This window comes from Schistocerca nitens, chromosome 12 (genome assembly GCF_023898315.1).
Source record: "Schistocerca nitens isolate TAMUIC-IGC-003100 chromosome 12, iqSchNite1.1, whole genome shotgun sequence".
Classification (NCBI taxonomy): Eukaryota; Metazoa; Arthropoda; class Insecta; order Orthoptera; family Acrididae; genus Schistocerca; species Schistocerca nitens.
In genome coordinates this window covers 44599426-44615650 of record NC_064625.1, presented here as the reverse complement: position 1 = coordinate 44615650, position 16225 = coordinate 44599426, and positions in this window count along the sequence as shown.

Sequence of the window (16225 nt, the reverse complement as noted above, 5' to 3'; positions counted from 1 at the left end):
GATTTGTTGCAACATTTTGAAGCTGAGGGGAGGCCTTCTCGTCCCAGATTGTGACAGGTGATGAAACATGGGTTCACCATTTTGAGCCCGAAACAAAATGACAGTCAATGGAATGGCACCATTCGCACTCCCCACAGAAGCAAAAATTCAAAGCAACTGCTTCCCCCGGTAAGGTCACGATCACAGTGCTCCAGTACTGTGAAAGTGTGATTCTAATTGGAGTGATGTCAAGAGGTGGTACCATTAAGTCAGAAGCATATGTCAACACATTACCAAAACTTAAGATGCGCTTCTGGTGACTTCAGTGCCACAGTAACTCAGGAGATATTTCGCTGCAACACAATAATGCTCAGTCCCACACAAGTCTGAGGACTGATGAACACATTCAAAACAGGGCTGGACAGCGTTACCACATCCACCCTACAGCTCTGACCTAGCCACCTCAGACTTCCATTTGTTTGGGCCATTAAAGGATGCCATTTATGGAAGACATTTTGAGGATGATAAGGAGGTGATTCACACAGTGAAGCACTTGCTCCACCACCAGGACAAGGACTGGTACTGACAGGGCATAAACACCGTCGTTTCACACTGGAGGAAGGCAATAAAATGGGCTGGAGATTACATGGAAAAATAGGGTGTGTAGATAAAACACCATTTTTGATGTGTGTCATTCTCTTTATGTTCAATAAAGAATTGTTGAAGAAAAAAATTGGTGCATTACTTTCAGGGCAATCCTTGTAGGTACTGTAGCTACACTGCATGCTAGTGAGAGATGGGAGAAACATGCAAGTGATTCAAGCATTTCTTCTCACACTTGGTATAAAGAAGCACCTGTAGCATTACCTGAAGCATCAATTATCAAAATTAAGAGAAGATCTGTTGAGGGATGAGCAAGCTCAACTTTCGTTAGCTAGTTCTTTTTTTAACTACTTGTATGATTTGACTGTTGTGTCAGTTGATGTAACAGGTTGATTACCTTTCCTCTTGGCATTTTTGCACAAGATAAACAAACAATGGTTGTTTCATTTCTGCAGCATGTAGTATCAAGATTCTATAGAAATTTTCACCATTTCTAAGGAATGGAATAGTTCATCTACTGTTTTATGATGAGAAAAATCTTTGATTTTTTTAACTTTCTCCTTGTAATGGAGAAATTTCTTTATGGGGCACATGATAACCCAAGAAATCTTGTTAATGAGGTATTGGATAGTGGTATGACACTGTGACATCATCTGAAACTCTGTAATTTCACAGGGACACCAAGTTACATCTTTCCTTGGAATGAGATGGAAACTGCTAGTATAGCTGTTTTCAGGACCACAACATTTGCAATCTCTCGAAAATCAAGTTTTGTCTGAGTTAATTTTTCTGGTGATAAGTGACCTGACTAGCTGCAACAATAGAATGCACATTGGTTGATAGTTGTTGAAGAAAAAAATGGAAATGAGCATATGGCATCGTTGGCCGGGAGGCCCCAGTCAGGGAAGTTTGGCTGCCAAGTGCAAGTCTTATTTCATTCGATGCCACACTGGGCAACTTGTGCACCAATGATGGGGATGAAATGATGATGAGGACAACACAACACCCAGTCCATGAGTGGAGAAAATCTCCAATCCGTCCAGAAATTGAACCCGGGCCTGCTTGCATGGGAGGCAAGCACGTTACCTCCCAGCTAAGTAGGCAGACATTGTTGAAGAAATATAGTTCTTAAAAAATCATTGGTTAATTATGTTTTGCCAAGAGCATGTATCTCTCTGAGCAAATGAGATGAGTTTTTGTCTCCTACTTGTACGTTAATTAGTAATTTTTTAACTGTGTGTGACTGATTCTTGAAACTCTGCGGTAAGGTATACTTTTATATCCATGTATGGGGAAGCTGATAATGCTTTGGCATGAAATCTGAAATTGGCATAGCAACTTCACTATCTAGTCATACCACAATGTAATAATATTTTGTTAGTTCATTGCTTATATTTGCCATAACAAATTGAGATTCCAGTTCAAAAAACTATATTTTCACATTTTTTCCTCTGGAAGGATTGTATTTTACAGCCGCATGCAATATTTCCATGCCAACACCATTTGATGTTGACTTTGTCATGAAATAGTGTTTGTAAATTGGTGCAGTAAAACTGGAACAATGTTTATGATTTTGTGTGCTCATGTTCATGCTATGGGCTTACCAATAGTGATGCTACTAACAATAATTATTTATTTAGCCCCGCAATACAAAACTACAACAAGTGCACATATATTTTTTACAGTCATGTTGCAATGGTAATGGTATACAGAAACAAAAAATTAACTACTCCAACATACTGTTCTCCTGTTCTATGTATGGATGTGGCTGAGAAAGGATTGATTGTTTATATGTCTCTGTATGGTTTTATTAGCATAATTTTATCTTAAAGGTGCTGATATTTATGAGGCTCAAAAATAATCAAAATTCCATAAAGAAAAGCAGTACAGAAACCATAATTTTTTAGTAAAGGAAAATGCCCAAATCTGGATCCCCATTTTGTTTTTGATTTGAAAAAATAGGAAACAGTAAAAAAGCGTTTTAAAATGTGTAATATTTTCTTTATAATGTTACACACCAGTTGCATTTTACTCTTAGAAAATATCATTGAAAGTTATTATGAAAAAGAAAAATTAATATCAACAATCTTACACTTAGCAAGCAAAATCAGACAATTTAAAAAAATAAACAAAATATTACTTAAAAAATTGAAAAAAGGTCTTAAGTGAGAAAGAACCAAACTAGTTTCAAATTGAGTATAATATAACATCATCCAGTCCAGCTCTCGGCTGATACACTTCAATGGAGCAGCAAGTTCAGTGTTTATCATTTCCTGTGCTTTCCTTTTAATATATTTGTGAAATTTTGTTCTTGTTTCCATTTAAGAGGTGTAAGAATGCATTTTGGAAGTCTAAATTTGGGCAGTCTGTAGTAGAGTTTTCACTTCTTCTGAACAGCCAGCTACCTACCTCATTGATTCATTGGTGTCCTTTGGTAACACACCAGGAGGGTAGCAAGTTGCACATCAAAGATTCTGTCTGCTTTTATAGCTTACTTCTTCACTTAATGCTACTAGTACGGCTGTATGAATGCTGTGTGCCAACACAGTAGGAGCTGGCTGTAGTTCTCAAATGGCTGAAAGCAGTTTCGGCTCCACGCTGCTGCCTCGAGGTGTAGCAGTGGCAGAGAACCTAGCACATTGCATGGGACACCTCAGGTGCTGCTCGGTTTGCCCACAGGCTCTGATACCGAGGCACCTCCTAGTGTACCTGATGCAGTGGAACCACCCTGAAAGCAGAGTGAGTGGCGTGTGGTAACGTGTTCGTGAAGCTTGAGGTGGAGAGACAATGTGGAGACTAGTCGTCTGGCATGGTACATTCACCCTGTCAGTGGACTGGTGGCTGCCCCTTCAGCAGGATCCGAGCATGACTTGAGGGGAGGTATTTACTAGTTATAAGAAGCTCCAACATTAGGCACGTTGTGGAGCCACTTTCGTGGATATCTTTCAGGGCCGCAAAGAAAGCCAATGTGCACTCGACACGTCTTCCGGGGGCCGCATTCGAGACGTGGAGGTGGCCTTGCCTGCAGCAATTGAGTGTGCAGGGTGCAGTCATCTGCAAGTTCTGGCTGTTGTTGGCACAAACTAAGCCTGTCACATGCATCCTGAGGCCATCCTCAGTTCATACAGGTGGCTGGCAGAAATGGTGAAGGCTGCTGGCCTCTCACATGGGGTGCAAGCAGTGCTCACAATTTTCAGCATTGTTACCAGAGGTGATCAGGGTTTCTTTGGTGAGTGGGGGTCTCAACCAAAGGATTCATCAACTCTGCAATGGTCTTGGCTGCAGATTTCTAGACTTGCTCTCCTTGATAGGTTAGGGATACACCACACAAAGGAAGAAGTTACTTGGGTAGAATAGTACTTATGGAGTGCACATGAGGTAATTTTAGGCTTGGCAGTAGTTTGAGGTACTCTGATAAACACTCATCAATCAATGTGCAGCAAGGGAAAGCAGTTTGTGTTCAGAGTAAAGACACTTTGACTGCCAAAATTTTATCAGTAGATTTTCAAAGTAATCATATCAAAGTTGCCAAATTTACTGCTCTCCAGGAAAGTTCTTGCGCTCAAATTATTGTCATGGCCAAGAGATGACTGAAACCTAAAGTGGAAAGCTCTGAGATGTTTAGTGAGTCATGGAATGAATACTGGAAAGACAGATTAGAAGCCATAGGAGGAGGAGTGTTCATTGCACTTGGCAAAAATACTGTCTCTATTGAGGTCGAAGTTGAATGCGACAGTGAAATCATCTGCAATGTGCAGCAGTTCTAGGTTAAACTAAGTTAATTGTTGGATGTTTTTACCAGCCACCTGATTCTGCAGTAACAGTTCTAGAGTCATTCAAAGAATGTCTATGGTCAGAAGTGTGTGAATACCCAGGCTGAGTATTATTAGTTGGAGGCAACTTTAACCTACAGAGTATAGACAGTGATATCTATAGATTCATTGGAGGGAGTACAGACAGACTGTCATGCAAAGTTTTTCTGAAAACTTTCTTGAGCAGCTAGTTTGGCAGTCCACATGCTGTGAAAATATCTTAGACCTTGTAGCTACAAATAGGCCAGACAGTACTGACAACGTCAGTATAGAAATGGGGATTAGCAATCATGATGTCATTACAGCAACTATGGTTATGAAAGTTAAATCAGTTAAGAAGGCTAGGAGAATGTTTCTGCTAGAAAGCAGTTGTTATCATCTCACTTAGTGAACTGATACCACTTAATTCCAGTATAGGCAATGTTTAAGCAGATTGTAAATCATGGTCTGGAGGGTTATGTTCCTAGTAAGTGGATTAAGGATGGGAAAGACCCACCATGGTTTAATAATGAGATTTAATAATGAGATGCAGAAAATGGTTAGGAAGCAGAGGCTTTTGTACTCTCGACTCAAAAGAGAATGCAAAAAAGATGACAGGTTACAAGTTAACAGAGATTCATTTGCCCATGAAAAGATTCATGTGTGAAGCATACAACTACTACCAATGTCATACCTTAGCAGAAGATCTGGTAGAGAACCCAAGAAAATTCTGGTCCTATGTAAAATTGTGAAGTGGATCTAAGGCTTCCATCCAGTCACTTGTTGACCAGTCTTGTGCAGCAGTTGAAGATGGCAAAATGAAACCTGAAGTTTTAAATTTCATGGTCAAAAATCATTCACTCAGGAGAAGCATAAAAACAGTCATTTGACCATTGAACAGACTCCCTTATGGATGTCATAGTAATAATCATCCCTGGCATAAGGAAACAACTCACTTCTGTTTACAAGAAGGGCAAAAGAATGGACCCATTAAATTTCTTGAGACTGAATCAGCATGATTTTAGAAAGCATCAGCCATGGAAAACTCATCTTGCCATTTTCTCATACGATACACTGTGAACTATGGATGAAGGGCAACAGGAAGATGCCATATTTCTAGACTCCGAGAAAGTATTTGACATGGTGCACCATTGCAGGCTGTTAAAGAAGGTAAGAGCATATGGAATAAGGTCACAGATATGTGAATGGCTCAAAGACTTCTTAAGTTATAAAGTCCAGTATGTTGTCCTCAATGGCGAGTTCATCAGAGACAAGTGTATCGTCAGGAGTGCTCTAGGGAAGTGTGATAGGAGTGTTATCATTCTCTATATACATAAATGATCTGTCAGACAGGGAAGGTAGCAATCTGCAGCTGCTTGTTGAAGATGATGTTGTGAAAGTAAGGTGTTAAAGTTGAGTGACTGTAGGAGCCTACAAGATGACTTAGATGGAATTTCTTGTTGGTGTGATGAATGGCAGCTAGGTCTGAATGTAGAAAAATTTAAGTTAATGGGGATGAGTAGAAACAACAAACCCATAATGTTTGTATGCAGCATTAGCAATGTTCTATTTGATACAGCCATGTCATTTAAATATCTGGGTGTAATATTGCGAAGTGACGTGAAATGTAATGGGTGTATGAGGATTGTGGTAGGAAAGTGAATGGTCAACTTATATTTATTGGGAGAATTCTAGGAAAGTGTGGTTCATCTGCAAAGGTGATTGCATATGAGATGCTAGTGTGACCAGTTCTTGTGTACTACTTGAGTGTTTGGGATCTGTACCAGGTCAGACTGAAGGAAGACATAGAAGCAGTTCAGAGGTGGGCTGCTAGATTTGTTACTGGTAGGTTTGAACAACATGCAATTGTGATTCTTCACAAGTGTTACAGAGATGCTTCGGGAATTCAATAGGGGCTCCCTGGAAGGAAGGCAACATTCTTTTTTAGGAACACTATTGAGAAAATTTAGAGAACTGGCATTTGAAGCCGACTGCCCAATAATCTGCTGCCTCCCACATACATTGTGTGCAAGGACCATGAAGATAAGATACAGGAAATTAAGCCTAATACGGAGGCCTGTAGCCAGTTGTTCTTCTCTTGTTCTATTTGTGAGTGTAACAGGAAAGGAAATGACTAGTAGTGGTGTGGGGTATCCTCCACCATGCACCGTACAGTGGATTGTAGAATACTGGTGTCGTTGTAGGTGAAGATAGAATTCTCTGTGGTTCCTTTGCGAAACCCAAGAGCCCTGCTATAGAATGTTCATGTAGCCTTTCTTTCTGGCAGTTTGGTTTTGTGATGTTTAAGAAATGGGCTAACCTGCTTTTCACCAGCAGTTCTGGTGTTGAAAGGGTGTTCAGTATTATTTCTCTCTGCCAATTGTCTGGCCATTTTTCTTGAGTCATTATGACTAAGCCTGAAGAAGGAAACTTCTATAGCAACCCAATAATGAAGCAACTGTTCTTCAAGATCTTTGCCCAAAATTGTATGTCTGCCTATTTTGTTTTTGGTGCTTCCTCCAGTGTACTGTACTTCATGTTGGACAGCCTCATAAATGTTCTTCTTAGAACATTAAACTGTTTACTGAGTTTCTTCCAACCCACCTTCTTTTTCCAAATCTTGTCAGTAGCTTTATTCATTTTAGAAGTCCTCTGGTGATTTTGATTAACCTTCTACATTGTCCTCTTCATATCTGCAACATAGATTCAAGAGAATAAGAGTGTATACTAATAAAGGCAGACTTTAAACATGGAAAAATAATGGATCCAGTTTAAGCAATTGAAGGGAGTTCAATTTACACAGCTACAGTCATCATGTTGTTAACCAAATAAATTATTTTGTTAACCAAATAAATTCTTAAACTTTTCTATTCAAGAAAACATATATGATGAATAGCTTACCTGCCAAAATGCAGAAGAAATAACAAAAACTGCAGCACACTGTAAAAACTGTTTCCACTGTCAAGACATATAAAGACAAACAGATGAGTAACAAGTGGAATGGGCTACTTGTGCATCCTTATTCAGAGTGGTAAAAGCCTAAACAACTGCTTACACTTGGTTTCACTAAAGTTTAGGAGGCTGCAGTGTCAAGAGCCAGTGGTCCACTTCAGGGGACAGAGTCCAGTTTAGGGCACTTTCACTTATTTCTAAGACTTCGTTGTTATTGACTTATCTGATGAAATTTTGAATACTACTATGGAGAATATGAGGTCTACATTTTCAGATCTTTCAGACCGGTGCATCCTACAGTGTAACCAGTGTCACATGGGACAAGATTCATTGCAAAAGATAAATTGACACATTGTATCACGGGGTTCATTGCAATAAATAAGGCAACTAATTATTTGTACTATATGTTATTCATTGTCATTAAATAAAATACTTCATTATTTATAAAAATATTAAATTTTTTATGAATTCCAAACAAACTAATTTGGTGACAATGAAGTTCTGCTTACTTCAAACACTATTCCCCACACGTCCATACTGTCCTTACTTGTATGCATAAAGAACAGAGACTGTTTTCTGTAATTTTCTGAAATACTGTGATATGTGGTGCAAAGTGGGAAATGGTACAATGCACTTTCTAGTGATTTTCAGAGCATAGACTTAGAGATAAGGCATGCAAAAAATCAAAGTGGTTCTTAATGAATAATTCCTGTCTCAAACCTTCAGCATTGTCACATTATCTCCACACCAGTTATCTTTTGTTTTATTTCTGCAATACATGTTTGAATGTACTGAGGTCTACATCAATGGAGCAGCAATCCTTGACAGAAAAATCAGGAGTACATGGGACTAACTGAAACTTCTACCATGCTTATATTTCTACTTATGTGAATTTCAGCTCCAGTGGGAATTGATATGATTCTTTTAATATTAATTCATATGTAATCATTAGATGATATTGCCGTTATGACTGTTTCAAATTCGGAAACAAAAGTACTGTTCTTGAACTGAACCATCCATAGTGGCCTTGTTCTTAGATTAGATGGGATGTTAGATTAGGTTACATTAATACCTGTTCTATAGAAGATGAATGTGACACAGTAATGATGTGGAATATGTGAGGTGAACAAAAGACTGCTTTACACGACATAGATTACTAATTTAAGTCTAGAAATTCACCTACTGAGCAGAAGGAGTTTTCATTCGGAAAAATCTTTTAATTTGTTTTGAAATGTTGGTTTTCTATCTGTCAGGCTTTTGATGTTATTTGATAAGATACCGCAGATTTTTGTGACATCATAATTCAGCACTTTCCATTTAAAAGTTAAATTTAACCCAGAGTACTGAAGATAAGCCTTTCTCCTAGTGTTTTAGCTATGCAGATTGCTATTATTTTGAAATGGGATGGGCTATTAATCATAAGCAGATACATATATTGTGAAGCTACAGTGAAGATCCGTAGTTCCTTAAAGAAATGTTTGCAAGATGATCTTGGCTGAACTCCAGCTATTATTCTAATTACACACTGTTATGCAACAAATACTTTTTTCCTTAATAATAAATTACCACAGAATATGAAATAAATGAATGAAAATAGGCAAAGTGAGCTAATATATATTTACTGCCAAAATTCAATAACCCTAATAGCATAAATAGTCGAGCTCAAATGTTTTGGCAGATCATCAATGTGTTTCTTCCAATTAAATCATTCATCAATGCACAAACCAAAAATGTGGAATATTCTGCCTCAGCTACAGACTTCTATACAAACTCTATATTTATTAGTGGTGTTGTGTCATTTACTATATGGAACTGTATACACTGTGTTTTATCAAAATTTAATGAGAGTCCATTTGCAGAGAACCACTAAATAATTTTCTGGAAGACATTACTTAAAATTTCCCTAGCTCTTTCATGTTTGTTGGCTATGATTACTATACTTGTATCTTCAGCAACAGGAACTAGCTTTGCATCTTCGTAAATATAAAGCGGCAAGTCATTAATATAAATTAAGAACAATAAGGGACCCAAGATTGAACCTTGTGCAGTCCCATTTTTGATACCTACCCAGTGTGAGGAATCTTCTGGTTTTTGCGCATGATGTGAATGGTGGTCTTCCTTCCTCGAACATAACTGTATAAGGAAAATATAGATTGGTACTGACCATGTCCACTGGAGACAGTGTGACAAGTTAGCCCAGAACTGTAACACAGCACACACGTCATACTAGCACATGTAAAGTCATGTGATGATAGAAGTTTAAACCTCCAAAATGTGTTGTTTGTATAAATAAATAGTGACTGGTAACAGCAAACTTGTTGTTTCACTTGATATCAATAAAAGTTATAGTAAAACCTAACCTAAAATGTGTGCAATATGTTACATTTATTTATGTTCAGAGTCAACTGCCAGAGCCTGCACAACTTTTTAATTCTCTGCATGTCATTCTGCAAATTGATACTATCTTCTGGAATTGCTACTTCCTTACAGACAACCACATCATCTGCAAACAGTCACCAAGAGCTTCTGATGCTTCCTGCTAGATTAATTATATACATTGCAAACAGTAATCATCATGTCACTCATCCTTAGTACTCCAGAAATTACATACAAATCACAATATCTCGATACTATTACACATGATCATCAGTGAGCATCTGAGAATGAGGGTCTGATTTGGGGGAGGGGGGGGGGGGGGTATTTATGAAAGTGTGCAATTGTGACAACTACTGTACCCGACAGTGCAGTTGTCAGTGCATCTGCCTAGTACAGAGGAGACCTGGATTTGAATCTTGATTCAGCACAGATCTTCAATTTTCCCCATTGATTTCAATGAATGCCCACTCACAGCCAATGTCTGTAATTTCTTTGTCTTAACAACATAAAAGGTGCAAAACTAATGAGATGTGTTTGGGTGTCAAAAGAGCAATTTGTGGAGCCTTCAATGACTACCATAGCAAAATTTTATCAAGAGACCTCTCACAAAATCCAAAGAAACTCTGGTCATGTGGTAACTATCACAGCAAAAGAGTTAGCGACCAGACACTCATGGATACACAGAAACTGGAACTGAGGGTAGGAATGCAAAAGCACAAGTTCTGAATTCTGTCTCCAAATGTACCTTCATTAAAGAAGATATAGTTCTGCTCTAGTTTTGTTCTGATACCATTATGAAGATGAGTGAAATGGATATTAGTGTCAGTGGTGTTGATTAATAGATAAAGTAGCTGAAACTGAACAAACTTCCAGAACCCAACAAAATCTCTATCAGAATTTTTAAATTATTACATTAACTTCACTTTTTATGTAGATGAAGAAATTAAACAAAACCACATATTTTAATGTTTACACAAAATATCAGCAGCCAGGGACTGTGGTCACTTATGTGTCAGTTGCATCTGCGGGTATGTGTGTGTGCTCTTTGTCTATTTTTGACAAAGGCCTTGTTGGTCAAAAGCTCATTGCCTGAGTCTTTTTGTTGTGCCTGTCTGCAACTCAGCATCTCTGCTATATGGTGAGCAGCAACTATACTTTTCATAATGTGTTAAATTCCATCTTGGATTTTCCTTTGCTTGAAACATAATTTTTGAAATTATGGATATGCTATGTGTACAATACCATACCAATTTAGCTTTTACAAAATATGCTATTGTTAATGAAAAAGTTATAAAACATCATGTTTACATGTGATGTGTTACAAAAGAGAAAGGAGCCTGTGACCACTGGAGACAGTGCCACGGTTTACCCCCAAATCATAACACAACACACATACATACGTCAAACTAACACATGTAAATCCACCTGATGATGAAGGTTTAAACCTTTGAAATGTGTTGTGGACTGATTGGTAAAAGTAAACTTGTTTCATATGACACTGCAGATACATAGGACAAGAAATCCAACATTGCACAACTACACTGTTGATGACAAACTTCTGGAAACAGTATCTACTGTAAAATATGTAGGAGTAACTATCTGCAATGACCTTAAGTGGAATGACCACATAAAATCAATAACCAGGAAAGCAGATATGCCAGATAGATTCATAGAAAAAATCTGAAGGAAATGTAACTCATCCATGGAGGAAATGACATAAGAGGCACTTGATCGACTGATTCTAAAGTATTGCTCAGGAATTCGGGACCTGTACCAGGGAGAAATTATAGAAGAAAAAGGCTCAACAAAGAGTTGCACATTTCATTACAGTATGTGCAGTGCAAGATCATTACAGATATGCTAAAGAAACTCCAGTGGCAGACACTACCAGTGGTGTGTTGTGCATCACAGAGATGTTTAATATTGAGATTTTGTGGGAGAACTTACCAGGAAGACAACATTCTACTTCCTCCCACATTCGTCCTGTGAAATGACTGATGAGAAAATTTGAGAAATTAGAACTATTACAGAGGCTTGCAAACAGTCATTCTTGAGTGGAACAGTGAAGGGGAGATCAGGAAGTGGTACCACAAATACCCTTTGCCACTATTAGGTGGTTTATGGAATACAATATAGATGTGTACATAATGTCAAACACTGCTCTGTCAGTTGTCGAGTTTGAGGGGAGATCACTGCAGTACCACATGAGGTATCCAGTCACCTACCTCTGGTAGCAGCAGGCAACTGCCTGAGCTGGAGACTGTATGCATACCACTTGGTGCCTTCACACAGCCAGGTCTCCCTCTGCTACTGGTGACCACCACTCTAGTGAGACACACATTCGAGCACTGGCTGTGATGGCCCGGCCCCTTGTTGCTGTACACTGGTTCGTGAAAGCTTCCACCCAGTGTGGGCATACACCTACAGCTTTGGCAATGCTGGATGTTACAGTTTGAGCACTGTCTACCCAGGTGTGGTATGTGGTGACCACAACTGAGACAAGCTGTGTCTGACACACTGCAGGCACAGCTTTTGATGCCACTACCCGTCACTCCCAGCACGTGCTGCGCTGGCTCCCGAGCTGTCAGTTCCTGACTGTAGTGCTCAGTGCACCGGCAGTCATCAATGTCATCGAGGGGTAATGATAGTCCACCTCCTTTGATCCCATCTCTGTTTCCATCTCTGTTTCCATCTCTGTTTCAGTCACCACAACCTCTACAACACACATCCCGGCGAGAAAATGGCACCGTTCCTGACCTATGAACGGCTGAGTCTTCTGCAGTTCTGGGGTAGTGTCCTGAAGCCAACACAGCTAATACTGGTCACATAAACTTAAAATGCTTTGTCTGAAGTTTATATAACAGCATCTGAGTTGCATATACAGAGGTGTAATGGCTTTTTTTTTTTCAGAGTAGCTGTTTTTCTCCTAACAAAAGTAGTCTGAAAATAATTAACATAGTTATCAGTTTCAGTAGGTTTGCATTGGTCGTAATTTGTTGTTAGTATTATTTACAGAAGTTGCCAGTACTGGCTTCTTCTTCCTGTTAAAGTATAATTTGACACATTCCACACGTCTGAAAACTCGCCTTCATGATGAGATTGATGGAATGTGATGTGTGAAGACCAGATATATGCCAAGCTTTTAAAGGATGGTGACACAGCTGGAATTAGAAGTTGTGTCTTTAATGGAAACAATTTGGAAGACAGAAATCATACCTAAAGACTGGGAAACCACAATTATATACCCCATATTTAAGAAGAATGATCCCCAAGTGAGTGATAACTACAGAGGACTTGCTTTGCTGGATGTCACTTATCAAATCCTATCAGTGTCCCTATTAAACAGATTGATCCCAAAAAAGTAATTAAAGAACTAACTGGGGACTACCGATGTGGTTTCCACAGAAATATATCCACATTAGATCATTTTTTCGCCTTAAGACAAATAACTGAGAAGGGGTGGGAATTCAGTTTAGATGTCCTGTCAGTATATGCTATTGTATGTGATAGCATGTACCAACAGATGCTCCTAAATATAATGATGGAATTTGAAATATCCTCAAAGCGAAACTGATTAGTTAAAATGTGTACAGATGAAGCTGAAAATTTTAAGGTGTACACTGGACTGAGACAAAGGGATGCTGTTTCACCTATTTTATTTAGCATCACCGAGCAAGGTGATGCAGTGGTTAGCACATTGGACTCATGTGTGGGAGGACGATGATCCAAACTCACATCTAGACATACTGATTTAGGTTTTCCATGATTTCCCTAAATCACTTCAGGCAAATGCTGGGATGGTTCCTTTCAAAGGGCATGGCTGACTTCCTTCCCTGTCCTTCCCTAATCCAATGAGACTGATGACCTTGGTGTTTGGTCCCCTTCCCCCAAATCAACCAAGCAGCCAATTTAGCTTCATCTTAAAGAAGATCGATAGAGAATTTAGTAAAACTAATCCACATGGGATCCAAATGTAGGTGGTGAATATTAGTAGACCTGCCCACACAGATGATGTAGTATTAATAAGTTGTTCCAAAACAGAACTGATCAAAACAATGCAAAATTATTACAAAATTGCTGAGACAACAAGATTATATATTAATGAAGAAAATACAGTGTACCTGGTCATAAGTAAGAAATTCAAAGTGATGCTCCTTTGGCTGTGGATGGATTCATTTTCAAGATAGTTGACCACTTCAAGTACTTGGGATGTTGTTTTACTAATGACAGTAGAACAAATATAAAATAGATGCCCATTTAGCAACAGTGAATAAAACACTTTTCGGTTTTATCAAAATCTTAAAGAATAGATCACTTGATACTAACTACAATGTTGATAGCATTATATGGATCTGAAGTTTTAATATTTAGAAAGTAAGATGATGTAAAACTGTCAGCATTTGAAAGAAAAATACTAAGAAAAATCTATGGAACAGTGCATGATGAAAATAACGTGAAATGGAGGATAAGAAAAAATGAAGAATCACAAAAGCTGTATAAACATCGTAACATCGTCGAAGTGCTAAAGGAAAGAAGGTTGAACTGGGCAGGTCATATGGCAAGAATGACAGAATAGACTATCTGGGATAGCATTCTGTAGGACAGCAGATGTAATGAGAGGAAGAGGAAGTCCCAGAATGAGAGGAAGAGGAAATGTGGGAGGACACCCCTAGGATGAACCAAATGAATGAACAGTGCATTTGACTGAAAGAAATGGAAGAGGCTCATAGAACAGGTGTGTGTTCAATAATGCCCTTGCCATATGTAAAGCACAGTAAGAATGAATGAACTGTACACAAATGGGATTGCTTACAAAACAGTTGTGCAGCCATTGAGTAGAAAACTGCTCTAGTGTGTGAAATCCATACCAAATGGGACTGATGTGGGATATTATTCTGAATCCTTTATAAGACAAAATTGTATTTTTTTGTGTGGACAAGCCTTGCCAACCATTAGTATGGTTGTGTCATTACTGTTTGTGATCGACCTTTAAAACTCAATGGTAGATTATTTATGTAGATTAAGAACAAAGTTAGCGCCAGTGCTGGTCCTTCTAGAACCCTACACATCCTATTCTTCCATTCTGAGGTTCATTTCATTCCCATGACACAGGCTGTCAATGTTTCTTTCTGTTATGAAACAGAAATGTTATGTTACCCAACATGGGGATTAATTCTCAAAACTTAAATATAATGTATTTTTATCGCATTTAAGTAACTACTCTTTCTCTGGTATAGGCAGATATTTCACACACACAGTGACACAAAGACACCCAACTGTGGTGGTGGCAACAGTCACACTTCTTATTATATAATCTGTTTGACTGTTTGAGGTACAAACAAAAGAGGTAAGCAGAGGAAAATGAAACAAGCAATCAATCCCAATAAACACAGGTCGAGCAGGTCTGCCTGATAAGACATATGCACAAGTGCGGCTGTGCAAGTGTTACAACACTGTTAATGTCTAAGTCTCTGTTTGTATGATGTTCTTTATGGTGAAATTATGTGTGTATGCCACATGGATGATGGTGTACTGTACACTTTCATATAGCTGTTAGGAAATATATGCCAAAAATCTTCAACAAAAAGGCACATTGGTAGTGCCTCAAGTGGCTCTCCAATACTATGATGTCCCACATTCCCTGACTTGAACCTGTAGGACTATTTACATTCCTTTTTCTTGGATGTTCAAACGCTTTGATATATCTCAGCCTTGTTGATAGTGTCACTGAACTCCAGGAATGCAGTTTGGATGGTTGTCAATGCATTCAGAACAAACCTGGGATTTTAACAATCACTTTCCAAATGTAGTAGCAAAAACAAGATTGAATGGTTCATTTAAAGAAGCAAGAGAATATAATGTCATTTCACAAAAATTTAAACAACTAGAAGTGGTACAAATATCCTTCACTGAAATTTCAAAAATTCTAAAAAACAAAGGTGGTGAGTATTGATGGAATTTCAAACAGAATTCTGAAACGTTGTTCAAATTTAATAAATAATGTCCTCAGTGATATATGAAGCGCATCACAGGCACAGGGAATTTTTCCAGACATGCCAAAATATGTAATTGTTAAACCACTTCATAAGAGAGGTAGTAACACAGATTTAAACATCTTTTTCCAAAATATTTCAAAAGTTATGTACATGAAAGTAGTTTCACACTTAAGTGGAAACAATTTATTTGGCCATCACAGTTTGAATTCCAGAAGAGGTGCTTGGCAGAATGCTAATTATACATTCATTCATCAAGTAGTACAAGGCTTAAATGATAAAATATCACCAGTTGGTATTTTGTGTGATTTTTCCAAGGTATTTGTGTACATCATTTTACAGTATGTCTTAACACATATATCTTAAATGAACTGTACTATAGTGTGAATGAGTACTTACTGGCATAAAGAGAGAGAGAGAGAGAGAGAGAGAGAGAGAGAGAGAGAGAGAGAGAGAGAGAGAGAGTTGATTATTTATTGTTGTAACTGGATATGTATTACTATTTATCTACTTAATGTGTTGTAAAAATTA